The 18,931-nt window shown below is 46.4% G+C and overlaps 1 protein-coding gene across 1 annotated transcript in view; it reads left to right on the forward strand.

Moving 5' to 3' along the window:
• mei-41 (meiotic 41) overlaps nucleotides 1–18,931 on the forward strand; it is a 316,521-nt gene that overhangs the window by 202,333 nt on the left and 95,257 nt on the right. The gene's annotated exons all lie outside the window — the stretch shown is intronic.

Here is an 18,931-nt window from a genome sequence, read left to right on the forward strand (position 1 = left end):
CTCCCATCTGACCAGAATTTTGTGTAGTTTACCCTACTCCCGTTTTCTATGCGGGGCATTCTCTGGCGGAGTGATACGCGCCCAGAGACGACCCGGGGTCAGAGAGCATGCTTGCGCAGGTCTCGCTCTCCAGTAAGTTTTTGGTCGCGTCGGCGTTAACACCCCGACGCTCTCTCTTAACCCAGTGCAACCTTTTGTGTCCCCGACCCCTTTGTGTCTCACACGGTCCCTTTGTGTGCTTCCCTATCCTTTCCTTCTGTGTTCCTGTGTCTCGCGATGTATTACTAGTGCGTTATGGAGCATCCTTGTCGTTGCCCTGGGCCTGTGGCTGGCAAATCGTGCGGCACTTTCCTCTCTAAGACCAAAGTTGACCTGCACTCCTTATGTTCATCGTGTAGGGGCAGTGTGTGTTCCCCTACAGCCACGTGTCCGGAGTGCGAGTCCTGGAATGAAGTGCAGTGGGTGCGATACGGCACTAAGAAGAAAAAGGCCTCTCGACGGTCCCCTAGGAAGTCCAGCGTCTCTTCGCCCCTCGCTTCGCCCGGCGTCCCGTCGGACAGTCTCTCTCTGCCGTCTTCCCCTACCCAGGGTAGGGGTCGAGGTAAGTCTGTTGTGTGGAAGCTGCCTGTGGCCCTTCCCCAGGAGTCTGATTTACCTGACAGTGGGATTTTGTCTTCGGTCCAGGCAAGTGGGGGGCCTGAGGGGGGGCGGGTGTGTATCCGGGGACGGAGCCCTGGTGAAAGCATGTCCCGTCTCGTCAGACGATCCGATGTGCGGTAAAACGGCAGAAGTCTCTTCTCCCGCCTCTTGGGTAGGTTTTTCAGGTGCGTCAGCAGCCGAGGGTGCCGCCGAGAAGGACGACTCGCCGCCATCAGACACCCTCGTGTGGGTGCCTCCGAAGACTCCCTTCAGATCGCCCCTGAGGATGGAAGAGGAGTTTGAGACCTGGTTCCCCAGCGAGGAGCTTCCCGCTCCCCTCCAACGCCTTCAGCTATGTTCCCGGCGGACTTCATGGAGCCTTCGTCGCCGGCCGAACCTCATGCAGAACCACCAACAATACGGCAAGATTCAGGCCCTCCAACGAGGTCCTACAGGTCTTTGGGCTCCTCGGTCGAGGCTTACTCCTACTCGTCGGAAGACGGAGCCCCGAGAGACCATAGGAGACGGCGAGATAGGTCCCGCAGGAGACGATCTCGCTCGTGCTCCCATTCAAGATCCCGCCACGTGAGTAGACGTTCCAGATCCCCCAGGAGGAAGTTCAGGAGAAGTCTTTCGCCGGAGGAAGAATGGGTGCGAGTCTCCATTCCCCGTAGCCAACTCCTGGGGGCTGCAGCAATCGCGGGCACCTTGGAATGGCACCCCAGGCCCCGCTCACCAGTAGGTTTTGTCGACGAAAGGAAGTATGACCGACGGAGGGACTCGTCTCATCAGGCACCAAGGGACAGGCATAAGTCCGCGAAGGTTCCGACTCCACCCGCCCAGCGGGGAGAGGGGAGAGTTGTCCCTTCGGTCTAGCAGCCGCGTCCCGGCCTCAAGATCTTTGATGAGTCGTCCTGAACGGGAGAAACACCTTTCCTCGACGGGCAAGCCCGCAGATCCATGGTCCGCCGGAAGAAGAGATAGATTCAGGACGTAGGCCTCCGATCCGGCGGCAGTGCCCGTCCTACTGCCTGAAACGAGGTGACTGGACCACTCCAGGAGGATGCCTCCTCCTCGTGCGGCTCCCCCCCGTTGGAGGTCCTTCGTCACGAGAACTGGGACGCCCAATGGAGAAGGTAGAGGACGGGGAAGAAGGTTCGCCAGCGGAGGTTTCCGCATACAGAGGGTGATAGGCCTCATCCGACGGCACCATAGGCTGGACGAACCGGAGCCCTCTACTGACGAGGTCTGGCTCTTGAGCCTCAACAGGTTGGTTGATGCGCCTGTACAACAGAGGCCCTCGCTAGCCCTCCCTTTAGCAAGAGATGTGAAGCTGGGATTGGCGCATGTTAGCAAGGTCGTGGCCAACCATGCGGAAGCCCCCAAGAACCAGAGTGCATCTAGACTTCTCCAGGGCCTGAAGACGCAGTCCCAGTTCTACCTCCCGGAAGGACACCGCGCGGGGGCCTGCGCAGTGGAACCAGCAGTCGCCATCTTGGGATAGGGTGCAGCAGAGGAGAGGGCTACCACGGCCCCAGTTTGTTTCTCCCCCGCGGAGACTGCCATGATGGAGGAGCTGTCCAGGGACTTGATTCAAGTGTCATCATGGCTGGATTGGTGGGCCTCCACGCTGGTAGGGTTCCAGTCCTCGCACGACCTTGCAATCCCGGAAAATCAGGCCTTGCTGAAGGAGCTGATTAGCTCGGAAGGTAAGGCCCTGAAGTTCCTTTCCCATCAGTCTATAACACAAACCGCCAACTGGATACTGAGGAAAAGGGACACAGTGCTCAGCAGACTTGTAAGGAGGCTCCCTGACAGGGAAGCGAGGTCCCTGAGGAGCCTTCCACTGTGGGACGAGTCAGTTTTCCCCCTCAAGGAAGTGGAAGAGATGGTGGAGAGGGTGAGGAAACTAAAGGATGTGGGGGAACCCAGGCCCCCTCCAGCAAGGAGACCCACCCATAGAAGAGCTCCTTCTGACATCCCCCTCCCTCCTCGCGCCTCACCTAACCAGCCCAGGAGAGACGCCCCTACTACATCCTGGCAGCAACCTTCGCAGCCCTCCTGTAGGGGAACGTCGGCTGCGCAGTCAGCATTCAGGCCCTCCTATTCAGCCGCCAGAAGAGGTCGTTCTGGCCGTGCCTCTTGAAGGAGATAGGGAGAGAGGCCCCTACTCCTGCCGAAGCCTCAGGTGGGGGGATGCCTCATACATTCTTGGCAAGCATGGCGGGACCACGGATCGGACCCGTGGACCGTGACAGTCCTGAAAGCAGGGTACAGGTTGCCCTTCCTGGTGGACCCCCCCACCTCTGATACCAAATCTACCAGCGGAATGGTTGGCACCGAAGGACCCCTTGAGAAGGACGGCCCTGCAAGAAGAGGTCTTTGCTATGCTGGCGAAAGGGGCATTGGAACCAGTCAAGAACCCAGGTCCAGGGTTCTACAGCAGACTCTTCCTGGTGGAGAAAGCGACAGGGGCTGGAGACCGGTCACAGACCTCTCAGCCCTCAACAGGTTCGTGTGCAAGACCGACTTCAAGATGGATACTCTGAAGTCAGTCCTAGCGGCCTTAAGGGAAGGAGACTTCTTGATGTCCATAGACCTCAAGGACGCATACTTCCAGGTCCCTGTCCACCCCTCCAGCAGGTTGGCGAGAGCATTCCCTTCCGCGGAGAGACTGGACAACCTGAGCCAGATCCTACGCCCCTTCCTGTCGGGTCAGCCCAGGAGAGCCAAGGACTGGCAGAGACTGATAGGTCACCTCGTATCATTGGAGAAGCTAGTCCCACAGAGGAGACTCAAACTCAGGGGAGTACAGTGGAATCTGAAGGAGGCCTGGATCAAGAGAGACTCCCCGCACAAGGTGGTCCCGATGTCCCCGGGAACGAAGGAGGTCCTCGAGTGGTGGCACGACACATCGAACACCCTCAAGGGGATGCCCTTCGCGGCCGATCCTCCTGTTCACGGACGCATCAAAGGAGGGTTGGAGTGCTCATCTCCTCGACAGCACAGCGAGAGGAAGATGGGGAGCCGAGGAGAATAACCTGCACATCAACGTACTGGAAATGATGGCAGTGCAAAGGACATGCCTAGAGTTCGTTCAGAAGCTCCGGGGAAACACCGTGGCACTGATGTGCGACAACGCCACGGTGGTGGCCTACATAAAGAAGAAAGGAGGACTAAAATCGTGGGAGTTGTGAGGCCTCACGGAGTTCCTGGAATGGGCCGAAAGGGAGCAGATCAAGATCTCGGCTAGGTTCATTCCAGGGAAGAGGAACGTCCTGGCCGACGGCCTCAGCAGAATGAGTCAATTGGTGGGGTCCGAGTGGTCCTTGCACCCAGAAGTGGCCAATACTCGGATTCAGAAGTGGGGCTCGCCAGTAATAGACCTCTTCGCCACGAGGCTGAACGCACAGCTCCCCGTGTTTTGTTCTCCTGTGCCAGATCCAGGAGCGGCGTTCGAGGATGCCTTCCAGCATCCTTGGAACAACCTCGACGTTTACGCCTTCCCTCCCTTCGGAATACTCAGACAAGTCCTCAACAGGGTGAGGAGAGCGGACAACCTGTGGATGACTTTGGTAGCGCCCTGGTGGCTGGAGAGAGAGTGGTTCGCGGATCTAAAGGAACTGGCGCGCCTTTCACCTTGGCCCCTTCCGGACAGGTCAGACCTTCTCCGGCAGCCACACTTTCAAAGGTACCACGAAAACCCTCGGTCCCTCTGCCTTCACGCGTAGAGGTTATCGAGCGTCTCCTGAGGAAGGAAGGGTATTCGGCCAATACCGCAACGAGGATGTTGGGTTACCTGAGACGGTCGTCAGCCGCTGTGTACCAGGCTAAATGGGAGATCTTCATGAAGTGGTGCGTCGCAAAGAACATCAAGCCGTTGAAAGCCTCCATCCCGGAGATAGCTGACTTCTTAGTCTATCTCAGGGACGAGGTAAATATGTCCATCCCAGCCGTTAAAGAAGTCCGAGCCGCCCTAGGACAAGTCTTCCTTCTGAAGGGCATCGATCTAGGTTTCTCCAGACACATCTCGATGTTCATCAAGAGCTTCGAGCAATCATGCTCCCCTCAAGCGGTTAGAGTGCCCCAGTGGGACGTGACTTGGGTCCTGAAGATGTCAGAACCTCCCTTCGAACCCCTAAAGGACATCTTAGACAAGGAGCTCACCCTCAAGACAGTTTTTCTATTAGCACTGACATCGGCAAAACAGGTAGGGGAGCTTCATGGACTTTCATACGAGGTGTCACACTCGAAGGGCTGGGGTGAAGCTACCTTCAAGTTCGTACCATCCTTCGTGGCCAAGACCCAGAACCCAGCAGTCTGGAACCCCAAGTTGAAAGGCTTCTCGGTGCCGACAATCCCACGTTCAGACAACCCGAAGGACTTGCGGCTGTGCCCTGTCAGAGCAGTACGGAAGTACTTGGAGAGGACAGCCAGGCTTAGACCCGAAATCAAGAGTCTGTATGTTTCTTCGGGATTAGTGAAGAAACCAGTCTCCAAAAACACGATCTCCTTCTGGCTACGGCAAGTGATCATTAGAGCCTACAGTAGTGCAGGGATTCCTATTCCGGGTAATCCTAGACCCCACGACATCAGAGGTCTGAGTACTTCGTTGGCCTTTGAGAAGAACATGGCAGTCGGCCAAATCCTGCGGGCGGGTAGTTGGGCCAATCAGTCAACCTTCACAGCTCACTTCTTGAAGGAATGCTCGAGGAGGTCCTTGGACGGATTCTCTCTCGGTCCCGTCATTTCAGCGCTTCAAAAGATTTAAAGGTGTAGCCCCAGGGTAACCATGGGCAGTAAGTCCAAGAGACACAGGTTCCTTTCTTACCCCCCCCCCTGTTCCCTTATTTCCCTCCCTGAAATGACACTAAACCCTTTAACTACCAGGTCATACATCATCAGTGAATGGATAAGTCTCTGAGGATTTTTACAGAGGTGAGTTACTTAGACACTAAGATAGTTTTTTTGGGTAGTTTTCCCTATTTCTCGTGTTTTCTCTTGGAGGGTCAGCAGAACCTAGCCTCCTATCTAGGTTCCCCCCTTTTCTCTCCTCATCACGGTCTCTGGGTCCTTTGGTACACTTCCACCTCCTAAGGTATAAGTCTCCTAAGAAAGTAGTTCGAGGTAAGTACTTCGTGTTGGAACAAATCACAAATTTTAAGTAATTTGTATTTTTCCTAACAGTACTTACCTCGAACTACTTTCGGGTTATGGCCCGCCCATCCTACCCCGAGTGCCTTACAGGACTGAATAGAAACCTATCTGACAAAACTTACTGGAGAGCGAGACCTGAGCAAGCATGCTCTCTGACCCCGGGTCGTCTCTGGGCGCGTATCACTCCGCCAGAGAATGCCCCGCATAGAAAACGGGAGTAGGGTACACTATACAAAATTCTGGTCGGATGGGAGGAGATCCCAGATACCCCTAAGAAAGTAGTTCGAGGTAAGTACTGTTATAAAAAATACAAATTACTTAAAATGTGTGATATTTTAATTATGATAATAAATTAATATGGAACCTGCCTGTTTGATGTATACAACATAAATCAGGCTTTAGTGGTGCCAATATGTGGAAGGATGGGAAGAATGAAGTGAATATCGCAGACTTATTAATGCATTTTTTGTCAAAGAAGCATATTAATAATATGAGCAGGGAATATGTTTCAGCTTCACAAATCTTAACAATACATTGTCATCACTGGTGTTGTGGTTGGATAGGGACAGTACCACCTGTGATACCATCACCACATAGGAACAGTTTAAGACTTCAGAGGTATCTGGACAACTGATTGTTAATGGTGGCTTGGAAGAACTGCAATAGCATCCAACCTTTTTTGTGTTAACTCTGCCCTCTTTTGGAATGACATGTGCGGTGTATCTTGGCCTGGACATTGTCACAAAATCTTCATTAATTTGCCTGAGAGGACAATATTAGACAAATTTCTTCCCTGATCCATCACCTTCAGCATAGGCCATATCCTCTAACCCAGATAGTAGTACTTGATTGGGCTTCTGGTGTGCTTGAATAAACCAGTTGCCCACTGACACTTACAATTGCAACAACAAAAGTTACAATAGAACTAGTTCATAGTTGCCAGTAGAAAGTTATGCAGTTGTAGCTTTTGACCGTGTCTTGGAAAGTCATCAATGATATGATCACCGACACTTTCTGACAGGAGTTCTACCAGCCCCTCTTTCCATTCATATTTTCTTATTCCCCTCCTTACTCAAATTCTGTGGCCCCTACACAAATTCTGTAGCTCATTTACTTGTTGCGGCAAGATTAGAGGAAAATGCCTACAAGATCTTCGGGTAATGGGAACTTGAGTGTTATACGAATGGATACATCACCATCTCCTTTAATTGAATTAATTTTTTCTTAGGCAACCTAGTATTTATTCTGCTTGTGTCACAAAATCAATATAGTTGAAGAATTAGGACAGCATAAAATCCATGACACTGTTAATCATCTCACATCTTAATAAAGGCAGAGGTAATTAGAATTAACATTGTGTCTAAGTGTGTTTCAGGCAGTCACAGTATACAAGTATGCAGTCTCACCCATGGAAAACAGGTTGTTCTGTCAGAATGGTTGCTACATTCTGGAATTCAATGGGGCATGCTTTTATATCATGTTTGGAATGAGCATCAACCACAAGCTGCTAATATACTGTGTTCAATCCACTCGAACCAAACTGCCTTGAAGATAGATTCAATACTGGACTAAGTTGAGTTAGTTCTTTTATGGAGGAACATTTTATAGGAGCAAAAATTGCCATTCTTCATCATCAAGTTTTGAGTTCTTTTTATAGAAATGGATTCTTTAGTGGCACTTTTGAGACTTGTTCAGAATTTTGAGGAGGGAAATCCTCTCATAATTGAGAACTATTCATAGCCTAGGATAATTTTGCCAAGTTGCCATGCAAGCCATTGCAAGAAACTTCAACACTGAATTGCCCACTGAAGAAAATTTTCTTGACATTTGTTTTTTATCATGGATCCCAAAGATGCATGCACTGCGTAGGAGAGTCTCGCTCACTGGAAGTTGGACTTTGATTGAGTTGTTTGTATTTCAGTTGTAGTGAGGACCATTCCACTGCCCCTTTAGTGGGTTATGGCAATCAGTGCACCACTGTAGTCATTACTTAAGGGTATCAGCATCGTTTCTTCAGCTGAACTTGCTTTAAATGTATCCGTCTACTATGTTTCTGTTCCTGCTCTCTTTCTTCCTACTTGCTCTACAACCTCCTGTAACTTTTTCTTTATACCACAACTGCTCAGGTGCTGAATGGCCTTATATGACCTTGAATCAAACCTTTTCACAGCACACTTTGCCATAACTTCTCTAGCTTTAGTCCCAATTAAAGTAACAATAAGGATGATTTTCTTTTGTACAGTAAGGTCTGTTTAGTGGGACTTGTTGAAAGCCAACTATTTGAGGGATACTTTTACTAGACTTGGTTATTTCCAAAAAGTAATGCAAACAACAGGTCATAAGGAGTTCATTCTCTGATTTTATATGGTGTATTTTTGGGCTCAAGTCATGTCGTCCTGATTGAAGTTCCTAAAGGGTAGCTTCCTTGGGTATATATGACTACGGTGATATTCCCAGAGTATTTACCTTAAGGTACCCAGAATTCTAACTCCTGGAGCGAATATCCCTAAATAAAAGAACCAGGGATATCGCGAAATATCAGAGGATGTATTCTTGACACGCCACATAGCAATCTGCACTCCGAACAGAATTAACACTTCGAAGGGGTCAATTGGCAAGAAAACGAAAAACGAGAAAGAAAGGAGAGCCGCACGCAAGGTACCTCTCCTCTCCCGTTTCGTAAGCGTGCATTGCGCCGCTCACGGCGCCATCTCCATTCCTTTTTGCGTAGCTCAACAACTCGGTGTTTTTCCCTGTGTTATCTCGCAATTCTTGGATTATTTTCAACATTATAATGCTTTCTCCAACTTCTTCTGCCTCTGATAAGTTGAGTATTATCTCTTTTATGTATAATTGTAAGCTCTTGGTGAATTTAAAATAATTTGATAGTGATATCTTCGTTACAAGAGCTGTTGCCTACCGGAGGCGTCCTGGACGCTGTCGCTCGCCATGCATGAGTCATTTAGTTAGCCAGAGCGACGTTCCTGGCTGTTTCGCTTTAATAATTTTAGCTATTCAGCTTTACATAGGATTTCTTTATATGATGCTTTTAGTATTTTCGTTTTGGCGAATGATTTGCCGATTCTGGCCTACGCTAGACCTTGTAGCCTAGTCGTTTGGCCCTAGTACTTTCCTGCATGAATTCAGATTTCCGAGTGTTTTAAAATGTTATTGAAGCTTTAGGCAGTTTTATACATTTAAGATTATGTTGATTTTCTTCCAAGTTAGTATACGAGTGAATTTCGGTGATTTAGGTAATCGATTCTCTTCGCGCCTAGGCTAGTTGTCTATGGGGCCCTAGTATACTTTCTCACACTCCCTGGTGGCTTTCTTCTCCTCGGAGAATGTGTGCAATCCCTTTCCCTCTGCTTAAGCCTTGGGCTTAACCCTAATGGTTTATCTGAATTGACTTTAGATACACTATATTAGGGTGTTTCTGTTCTTTCCTGTTTCCAGTAAGTCTGGCTTCAGGAAGGGGCAGGACATCAGAGTTCTTAGTCTGAGTCTGTTTCTGTCTAGCATTGTGGTTGAGATTCCCTTGTTAGGCTGACAGCAGACATAGGAGGCTTAGCCTCCTTAGTTCACTTTCGAAGGTTTCTGTACGAGATGATTCCTTCTTTTGTGATCTAGCAGACTAGTCCAGTGTTGTTGTTCTCGGTGTGGAGGATGAGATCCTCCTTTTCTGTGAATAACAACGCCTTCCTTGCTTTGGTTCCGAGGGAGTTGGCAAGTACTGCCGGCCTCCGTCCTCGGATCTCCCCTAGGCCAAGATGAGTTTTCTTGGCTGCGGGTGATTCATTATTAGAGCAAGGTTGGCAGGACCCTCTTTCCCCCTTACCCCTCTTTCCTTAGTGATGGCCTAGCCATTGCATCCCTGTCCATCATTCTACATCTGTACCTAGCATAGGTTAGGATGTGGAGTTGGAGTTGACTCAGTCCCTTGCCTGCTTTGAGTGCTCCCTGGACCTCCCTAACCTCTATCTTTGGCCTTACCCATGGACCACAAAGACTGGAAGGACGTCCATCTTACCTTCTCACTCGGGAAGTTGGAGGCCGATATTGCCGGACGTCAGTTCGGTGAGAACCTCCCGAAGCTGTCTGACTTTCTTTTGCGCATGGAGCTTGAGACAAAAGAAAGACTTGCTGCCTCAATGTCTCATCAAACGACTGGAGACAATGGCAAGTGACCCCAAGGTCCATGAAATGTTTATGGTAGTGGCTAAGACACACCTAGCCACAGTGACGAAGGACCTTTATAGCTTCATCAAAGCTAGGAGGGTTTGTAGGGAGTTCGTGTTCGCCTCGGCTGCGGTGAGGCACGAGCCAAGGAAACTAATCTCCTCCAGCATTTGGAGCAAAGACCTCTTCCCTAGTGACGCGGTCAAGGAGGTTGTAGATAAGGCCGCCACGGAGAATAGAAACCTTCTCCAGAAGTGGGGCCTATCTCTCAAGAGAAAGTCTTCCCCGGATGAGGGTTCCCAACCAAAGAGGAAGACTAAGAAGACTAGGCTACCCTCTTGGCCAGCCAAGCCATTCAGACAGCAGCAGCAACAACTTCCTTTGCCTACAGTGTCCCAGATGGTGGCACAAACCCCGGCCACGTACCAGTGGGTACCCCAAGCCGTGACTACGCAGTCTCCGGCATTTAACCCAGCGTTCGAAGGGCAGTCAACTACCTTTCGAGCAAAGCCTAGAGGAGCAGCCAGAGGTTCGTATAGACGCCCCTCAAGGGGGAGGGGATTCAGGGGTGGTCGCGGTCAAGGAGGCAAGACCTTAGGGCGACAGCAGCCAAAGTGAAATGATACCGGTAGGAGGGAGACTTCAGATTTTTCGGGATCGTTGGACCTTCGATCCCTGGGCCCACAGCCTACTCAAGAATGGACTGGGTTGGAGCTGGTACAGCACTCCACCCCTGTGCCCATGATTTTTCCAACACTCCACCCCCGTTCTGGAGGAGTACATTCAAGAACTCTTGGAGAAAAGAGTAATCCGAAGGGTAAAGTCCATCAAATTCCAAGGGAGGCTGTTTTGTGTTCCCAAGAAGGACTCAAAAACTCAGAGTCATTCTGGACTTGTCGCCACTCAACAAGTTCATAGTGAACTGCAAGTTCAAGATGCTAACACTGCAACACATAAGGACCTTACTGCCCAAGAGGGCATATACCGTCTCCATAGATTTGTCAGACGCCTATTGGCATGTTCCAATCAATCGCCAACTCTCCCCCTACCTAGGGTTCAAGGTACATCGAAGACTCTACGCCTTCAGAGCCATGCCATTCGGGCTAAACATAGCCCCAATTTAGCCCCAAGGATCTTCACGAAGCTTGCGAGCGCAGCTCTCAAACAATTACACCTAAAGGGAATCCAGGTGGTAGCCTACCTGGACGACTGGCTGGTGTGGGCAGCATCCAAGACAAAATGTTTGCAAGCTTCCCTACAGGTGATCCAGTTCCTAGAGCATCTAGGCTTCAAGATCAACAGAAAAAAGTCTCGGCTTTTTCCATCTCAAAAGTTCCAGTGGCTGGGAATCCACTGGGACCTAGTGTCACACCAACTCTCCATCCCGGCGAAGAAGAGGAAGGAGATAGCTGGTTCTGTCAAGAGACTTCTGGATTCCGAAAGAATATCAAGACGCGAACAGGAGAGTGCTGGGTTCTCTCCAGTTTGCCTCAGTAACAGACCCTGTGCTAAGAGCACAGCTAAAGGATGCAACCGGAGTTTGGAGAAGTTATGCATCAAACGCGCGAAGAGATCTGATAAGGCCAGTACCGCTTCGTCTACGTACGCTTCTCAGGCCTTGGTCCTGAGTCAGGCAACTAAAGAAGTCGGTGCTTCTCCAGCCACCTCCCCCCTCGTTGACTATTCATACAGACGCCTCGAAGGAGGGGTGGGGAGGTCATTCTCATCGGAAGAAGGCCCAAGGAACTTGGTCCAATCTATTCAAGAGATTTCACATAGACTTTCTGGAAGCTATGGCAGTACTCCTTACCTTGAAGAAAGTCTCCCCCCGCCGCTTGATCCACATAAGGTTGGTACTGGACAGCGAGGTGATTGTGAGATGCTTGAATCGACAAGGATCGAGGTCACCACCACTCAACCAGGTGATGTTGGCCATCTTTCTACTGGCGAAAAAGAAGAAGTGGTACCTGTCGGCAGTTCACCTTCAAGGAGTCCGCAACGTGACAGCGGACGCTCTATCCAGGTTCACACCGATAGAGTCGGAATGGTCCCTAGACGCAGGATCATTCTCCTTCATCTTGAGTCAAGTCCCAGAACTGCAGATAGACCTCTTTGCGACGAAAGACAACAAGAAGTTACCCCTTTATGTGTCCCCGTACGAGGATCCCTTGGCGGAAGCAGTGGACGCGATGTCCCTCGACTGGAACAGATGGTCCAGGATTTACCTGTTCCCTCCTCACAACCTTCTATTGAGGGTCCTCAACAAACAGATCTTTCAAGGGAGTAGTGGCAATAGTGGCTCACAAGTAGCCGAACAGCGTGTGGTTCCCTCTGGCATTGGAATTACGGCTGAAGTGTCTACCGTTACCAGATCCAGTTTTGACCCAGCGAGTTCAGAAGTCAACTGTCTGCGCTTCATCACAGAAAACCCGGAACCTGCAGCTCATGATTTTCTCTCCCTAGCAGTGAGAAAATGTTTCGGGATTTCGAAAGACAGTATAGACTTCCTAGAGGAATATAAGTGCAAATCCACTAGAAGGCAATATGAGTCATCATGGAGAAAATGGGTGGCCTTTGTCAAGGCGAAGAATCCACAAAAGATCTCGACGGACTTCTGCTTATCTTTCTTCATCCACCTCCATGGTCAAGGGTTAGCAACCAACACAATATCAACGTGTAAATCTGCTTTGACAAGACCCATTTTATATGCCTTCCAGGTCGACCTCTCTAACGACATTTTTAATAAAATTCCGAAAGCCTGTGCTAGGCTCAGACCATCAGCACCTTCGAAGCCCATTTCATGGTCTCTGGATAAAGTTCTTCATTTCGCTTCGCTGTTGAACAATGAGGAGTGTGCTTTAAAGGATTTGACCCAAAAAGTTATTTTTCTGTTTGCACTCGCTTCGGGGGCCAGGGTTAGTGAAATTGTAGCCCTCTCAAGAGAGGAAGGTTGTGTTCAGTTCTTGGATGGGGGAGAACTGAACCTGTTTCCGGATCCTACGTTCCTCGCCAAGAATGAGTTACCCACCAACAGGTGGGGTCCCTGGAGAATCTGCCCTCTGAAAGAAGATGCATCTCTATGTCCAGTGGAATGCCTAAAGGTCTATCTTCGTAGAACTTCAGACTTCAGGGGTGGTCAACTATTCAGGGGAGAAACATCAGGCTCAAATTTATCGCTGAAACAACTTAGGGCGAAAATCACCTATTTTATTCGCAGAGCGGATCCAGACAGTACACCCGCAGGTCACGATCCGAGGAAAGTTGCCTCATCCTTAAATTTCTTCAATAGTATGGATTTCGAACATCTTCGCTCATACACTGGCTGGAAGTCTTCTAGAGTTTTCTTTCGTCAGTATGCGAAGCAAGTGGAGCAACTGAAGAGGTCTGTGGTAGCAGTGGGTAGTGTCATTAAACCTGCTGTTTAACTCTGCGAGGAACAGTGAATTTAATTGGGACGATTAATTCCGGGTGGGTGTGTAGTTACGAAGTGTTCTACAAACTAAGTGTTAGGGCACTAGGTTGCCCACATTGACTGTTCCATATTCAAAGGTGAACCTAGCATAAGTGCAGACATGTGTGCCAAGCGTTTCCAACGCTAATGGGACTGATTAGTAATACAGACTTTTATGATTTTGATACCTCGGTATGTTAAAAGTGGCGCTAATGTTTTTCTTTCAGATAAACAAGTTTTCTGTTTACTATCATGCTTATGCTTATTTATTGGTTATCCTCCTCTTATATATGTATAATTGTTGTTTAACCTGTTTTATTTTATTGATTGTCAATAAACTAGTTCTTGTGAACCTTGCGTCTCCTTCGCCTGTGTCATTTTACTTGAAATGATTTAGCATTACGTTTACTATGTATATTTATCTTGGATAATTCTAATAGATTGTTCCTTTATGCAAGCATCTTTCATTGGTTTATGCTTTCCCCTAGCGGGAGGACTCCATGCCCTAAGGGGACAGTGGCGGATGTGCAAGTTTTCCTCCTACCCGGATATAAACCTTTGTCCAATCCAGTAATCGAACGGGGAACTGGTCGATATTTCATATTGACTCTGTGGTTCTTTTACAAACTATGCTTTACATGATATAGAGTGAGACCACTATATTGGCTTGTCTGTTATTCATACATAGGTATATGTACTCTTCGAGACTTTTCCAGAGTCTAGTATGACTCTTCCCTGTAGGGGGCAGGAAGCACTAACATGGTCTATGGTTAGATGAAAAGATGTATGACGGTAACATCTTAGGTCTCTAGGTCTAGTTGGCCGGGAAATACCTTCTGAGAGTACAGAACGTTTTGAGAATCCACAGATACAGTAATGCTCTGGTATACTTCCATCAGGACGACATGGCTTGAGCCCAAAAAACGGATTTTGAGCGAAGCGAAAAATCTATTTTTGGGTGAGATGGCCATGTCGTCTTGATGGACCCGCCCTTCCTTTTTCCTCTAAAAAAGGGCTGTAGGACCCCTCCATACATACAGTATCTGTAGCACCTCGTGTATCGCTACAAGGAATACAGATGGCGCCGTGAGCGGCGCAATGCACGCTTACGAAACGGGAGAGGAGAGGTACCTTGCGAGTGGCTCTCCTTTCTTTCTCGTTTTTCGTTTTCTTGCCAATTGACCCCTTCGAAGTGTTGATTCTGTTCGGGGTGCAGATTGCTATGTGGCGTGTCAAGAATACGTCCTCTGATATTTCGCGATATCCCTGGTTCTTTTATTTAGGGATATTTGCTCCAGGAGTTAGAATTCTGGGTACCTTAAGGTAAATACTCTGGGAATATCACCGTAGTCATATATACCCAAGGAAGCTACCCTTTAGGAACTTCCATCAGGACGACATGGCCATCTCACCCAAAAATAGATCTTTTGCTTCGCTCAAAATCCGTTTGATGTGTCGTTAATTCATACTAAGAAAAGTAAGGGAATTTTCGACTTAGCCAGTGTTTCATCCCTATGAAGGTACTTAAACGCTCTTTATACCTGTAATACACATAAAAAAGTACATACAACCTGCCATCATTATAGAAAAATTAATTACCTACATAAATCAGCTTCCATGGGAGAATAGGTACTTTTTATTACTGTACATAACGTAATGCACTTATAGTATTTGAGTGAAATGATGAGAGAGAGAGACCTACAAAAGTTTTTTTATTGTCAAACCTGATGTTGATGACAATGTTACTTTGGTGTCAAGATCAGGTGATGACACTTTAGCCTTTCTTTTTTTTCACTCTTACTAAGAACTGATCTAACATTTGCTAGATAGCATTTCTTATCTTGTCATTAAAAATTGTCCTATAAGGCCGGAATAATTTTAAGACTAGTTGTTTTAGCATAACGTTTGGCTCAAGGGTTGTGAGACTCAAAGGTTGACAAACAATTGTATGTATAAAAGATAAAAACTCTGCTGCATTTCTTTGAACTTGAAGTTCTTTAGTCCTGGATCAGGGAAACTTTCTTCAATTTTCGGTTGCTCCTCCAACTCATCATTTCTTAGTTTGGTAATGACTGCTTGTGAACGTCGATCAAGTGTTCAAAATGTTCCTCATCCAACTCCATCTGCGGCTCTTCACTAAAGGGTACTAGATTCCTTCAAATGTTCCTTACTGGCTTTTCAAAACCTTTAAAATCGTGCATGAATTGAGGGCACAGCTTTTTACATACACCATTCATTGCATTTTGAGTGTCTGTGATCCAGGAGGTACTTGTGTTCAACACTATGACATATGTTATAACCCTTCCAAAATCATGAATATTCCTCCCATTCTCTGCTGAAGTAGCATCAATTGCCTGGTGTAAGGTACTCCATAAATAGTACTGGTTGAATAGCTTCGTGATGCCTTGGTCCATGAGTTGTTTATGAGAGGTTGTGTTGGGTTGTAAGAAAACGCTTCAACATTTGGATCCATATTGTTCAGATGTGTGGGATGTCTGATGGCATTATCAAAGATCAACATAATCTTGAAAGGAAGTATTTTTCCCTTGCAATTCTCCTTGACTGATGGTATCATATAGCCATTGAACCATTCTTCAGAAATGGCTAGGGTTACCCATGCCTTTGGATTAGCCATACTAATCGCAGGAAATGTGGACTTCGAGAGGTTCTTGAGGGCCTGGGGATTAATGACATGGTAGACTTACAAAGGTTTAACCTTAAAAACACCAGTATTATTACACCTAATCATTAATGCTAGTCTATCTTCGGCTAACTTGTAACCCTGGCATAGTTTTCTCTTCCTTAGAAACAAACAAATTATCAGGCATTTGCTTCCAAAATAATCCCGTCTCATTGACGTTTAAGATGAGTTTTAGCCGAATTTTCTTTTCATTGATTAATTTTTCAGGGATTTGTTAAATTCTTCAGCAGCATCAGTTTCTCTTTGAATTTTGATATTGTGCAAACAAAAGCTCTTCCTGAACTGATTTAACCATCCATGATTTGAGGCAAAGAAGTGTCCTATTCATTCCGATGTGTTTTATGCAAGTCCTCAAACAATAACTTGGCCTTCTCTTGAATAAGTTATATTCAGTTAAATTCTCTTGAATAAGTATTTGGCTCTTGGGACTTTTGTTCATGTGTCTATCTTTCTATCCAACTGGATAAAATAAGGGTTTCATTTCATAAAAAAATTATGTCTTTATGTATTTGATACAAGTTTTTGATGATGGAGCCTGTTCTGTCACATATTGGACAATGGGGGTGCTTTATTAGGGATGATTGTGGGCACAGTTGTCTAGACTGACCTAAAACTTGTACAATGTTTATCACTTCCCCCTTTTCATATCTCTTTTATTATGCCCAATTCATCTTGCATTGTAATGTCATGCCTTAGTTCACTAGGTTTAATTTTTTTGGGAGACATTGCTAAAATATGATAAGATTGCCAAGATACAAAAGGATAATTTCAATGTGTACGTACAACACGGCAAAAAATTGTAAACAACTAAGGCGTTCAGTCAGGAGTAGGCCTTCTTCCTGCTGAAACAGTTGAAAAGCTGTCTGTGACTCTACATTGTGCATATTTTATTTCTTTTAATATCGTAAGCCTTGTTTTATTTATAAATGAGATATTGCACCTTACCCTTTAATTTTTTTTATTAGTAAAAAAATAAGCATTAAGCAGATTATTTCTTTAAGGATTGTTAACAAATAATCATTAACAAAATAATTATTCAACTTCAAAAATAACGAAATGAATAGTGCTTCAGTTGTGATGAAGTTACATGCTACAATCTTTATTGTGCGCTTTTTAGAAAATCAAAACATGGTGTTCAAATATAGCGAATGTTTTCCTTCATACTTATTGGGTAATTATATTTTCTGTATCTGCTATGTATACTAAAGTACTAATGTTTTTATAATGAAAGTATTACACATTGTATCTACTAAATATTAGATGTCCATAACACAAAAATAAGACTACAATTAGTATAAGGAACTAATAGAAAGTCTTACAAAACAAAGAGATCCCGAGGAAGCGAAACACAAAAATAAGACTACAATTAGTATAAGGAACTAATAGAAAGTCTTACAAAACAAAGAGATCCCGAGGAAGCGACACCAAAAGACCGCACACTCACCCGCAAGGGAGCGTCAACAAAGCGGCTGAGAAAAAACCCAACAAGGTTATGAATGAACGTGTGTCGCTACCTAGAAATCCCAAACAGACAAATATAATACTCAATTTGGGAGCAGGGATCTCCAAAACGCCTGACATCTTCAAAAACACAAAATAACACAGAGCTACGAAAAACACGTCCGAACGTTCACTGGTGCTAACAAGGAATGATGGGAGGAGGATAGGTAGTGGTGGTGGTGGTGGTGGTGGTGGTGGTGGTGGTGGTGGTGGTGGGGTGGGGGGTGGGGGGGGGGGGGGCAGTAGCTGTAGTGAACGACACCTTGTAGTAACGGGGGATTTTGAGGAGGGAGAAGTCTAATTGGAAAGGAACCTCTGGTAGTAGTATCACTCTCCACCGACACCCTTTAGGGGTGAGCGAGCTGGATATATTCCTGGCATTCCATGCAACTTTTTTCTCTGGTATATTTAGCCGTATTTATACTTTTGAAATAGGTGGGGCCCAGAAATAGATTTTTCCTTCGTCAAAATCCCTTTTTGCCATTATTTAACATAATTTTTTGACGGTGAGACACATAAAGTCACGTAAAATGAAATAATGAGTATTTTATAATTGTACTTAATATTTAAGAATGACCTACTTGAAGTAGAAACTATGTCGAACCGATGTAAAGAGGGATGTTACTGTATTTGGGGAAGGGCGTAAGGGAACAATTTTTTCCTCTTCAAAACTATTTCTTCTTTTCCATTCATTGTTGGCATCACAAAGCCAGATGTTGATGTTACTAGTTTCTGCATCTCACATAAATGGTGTTTGCAATTCCTGAGTCAGTTCGTTCCTATCAAGTAAAGTGCTTTACTTTTCACTCTTGAATTATTCATCTTAATCGTTAACAATAATCTTTGTTATCAGAGCCATGGCCCCTATGACAGCCGTGTGTAAGTGTTTTACTTGTTTATGCTGGGATAGATCACTTTGTGATATTCTGCATCTTGGTTCTCCATCCTAGATAACCATTTGGTTATATGTGTATGAGTGATAAATACGTAGTATGGTAATATTATACTGTATATATTTTTAGGATAATCTTTTTATACATACCCATCACTCATTTAACTAGTTATTACCCCACAGCCTAACTGATCTTGCATCCTCATTTCCAGATATGAAGAAGGAAAGTGATTGAATGTTACTGGAGAGGCCAGGTGGATCAAGCTCCATATTGCTATTTTCTTTTCTTGGTAGACTAATTAGTAGTCTGGGGACATTTTAACCCATGGCAAAGGGTACATGGGTTTCTATGTAAAAACTAAAATTGCTTACGATTTTAGTTCTTTCTAGGTTCAGCTGTTAATAATATTTT

The sequence above is a fragment of the Palaemon carinicauda genome, chromosome 22 (assembly GCF_036898095.1).
Source record: "Palaemon carinicauda isolate YSFRI2023 chromosome 22, ASM3689809v2, whole genome shotgun sequence".
Classification (NCBI taxonomy): Eukaryota; Metazoa; Arthropoda; class Malacostraca; order Decapoda; family Palaemonidae; genus Palaemon; species Palaemon carinicauda.